General features: G+C 33.1%; 1 non-coding gene across 1 annotated transcript; it reads right to left on the bottom strand.

Moving 5' to 3' along the window:
• Positions 1-1,233: 1,233 nt before the first annotated feature.
• On the bottom strand, positions 1,234-1,353 carry LOC143649022 (U5 spliceosomal RNA). The gene has a single exon (XR_013158901.1). It is a non-coding gene; the product is annotated as a U5 spliceosomal RNA (small nuclear RNA).
• Between the last annotated feature and the right edge of the window lie 264 nt (positions 1,354-1,617).

Below are 1,617 nucleotides of genomic sequence, written 5' to 3'. Positions count from 1 at the left end.
ATATGGAAGTACATTCAAATGTTGTGTCTATTGAATTGTGAGATTATGGGATATTTGAATTATTTTATTTATTCAATTTAGTATTTAATCATTTTCTGCAATAAACAGTGAAAAAGCCACTGGAAAATAGACAACAGGAGAAAAGATATTTTTGAAAATCATATTTTTACCCCCTGGAAAGTAATAGAAAGAAAACGAAATAGTGGATAAGGAAATAAAATCATAAAAGGGTAAACATGATCCAGAAAGTTGTAACAGTAATTGAGACATTATGATTGGATAAAAATATGTACTGATTACAATAATTTTAATAACAATTTATATATCAAAGCCTTTGGTGATATCAGAGTTTAAGGAATTGGGGCACTTTGATAATGTATATATACGTAGGGCAGTATGACAGTGGCTCAGCAGGCAGAGTTCTTGCCTGCCATGCCGGAGACCCAGGTTAGATTTCCGGAGCCTGCCCATGCAAAAAAGAATAAATATGTATATATATATGTATATATATATATATAGTCTCAGTGAAAAGTATAAAAAGAAATCTAATTACCAGCTCATCAACATAGAATTTTTTAAAATGCTTCTTTCAAATATAAAAATAGAAAGAAAAAAACATAGAAACCTGCCTTTACTAAATGAAAGCCTTCCGCCAAAGCATTGGCCTACTACTTGAAGGAGTCTGCTAGTGCACGATATCACCAGCAAAAGTAGTTTGCAGAAATGTTTTGCTTACCCTTACGTTACAAAATAAATATAAAAATGGTACAATAAAAAGCTCCACTCTGTATTTTTGAAAACTACAAATAACTACAGTAGGTTTACAGTTTCATTAGTCGTCTTAGTTTAACTGCTTAAAGTATGAGAAGGTGGTAGTCAATATGACATTTTCTTCAGATATAATAATTTTGATTCTCTGCATATCATGTAAACATATGCCAAATATATGCTCAGAGATGTCTTTTAGAGGGATCTTTTAGATGGAAGAGGGCATAGGACAGGTACGTCTAAGGATAAGGGACATCAAGCAGAAGGATTTTAAGCATCATAGGTTTATTTCTCTTTGACATTTTAAAATTTCTCTGAACATTAGTTTTTGTCTTTTTTTTTTTACACATCTACGTTGTTTATTTTATTAACACCGTGGTTTTTGATGAAAAAAGCCCACAACTGTTCTCACAACGAGTAACTACAAAGGACTTTAAATAGCTGCTTTTTTTTAATGCGCCCATGGGGCCTTGATAAAGACCAAGGCCTCCAAAAAATTGATCAATGACTCATAACTGTTACTCTCCATGGAAATCTTTAGTAAAAGGCTAAAGATTTATGAGATTTGAAGAGAAACTAGAGTATTGAACATTAGTTTTGATTCAGAAACAGATCTGGCACTGGGTTAAACTGTGCCAAAAACTGGCGCAGTAAGAAGGAGGCATTGAATACATATGGTAGTGTGGTTAGAGATGGGTAGGGGTCAACAAGACAGGGAATGAGCCCACATTTTTAAAAATGTACATTTCATAAGCACAAATATGTACCAAATTATGTAATAGCTGGAGTTAGAGGCTGGTAGACTCTGAATTCTACACTGAGAGATATAACTAGCAGTTGGAGAAGTGG

The sequence above is a fragment of the Tamandua tetradactyla genome, chromosome 10, assembly GCF_023851605.1.
Source record: "Tamandua tetradactyla isolate mTamTet1 chromosome 10, mTamTet1.pri, whole genome shotgun sequence".
Classification (NCBI taxonomy): domain Eukaryota; kingdom Metazoa; phylum Chordata; class Mammalia; order Pilosa; family Myrmecophagidae; genus Tamandua; species Tamandua tetradactyla.
The sequence above is the reverse complement of the archived record's forward strand: the minus strand, read 5'-3'. Positions and strand labels throughout refer to the sequence as shown.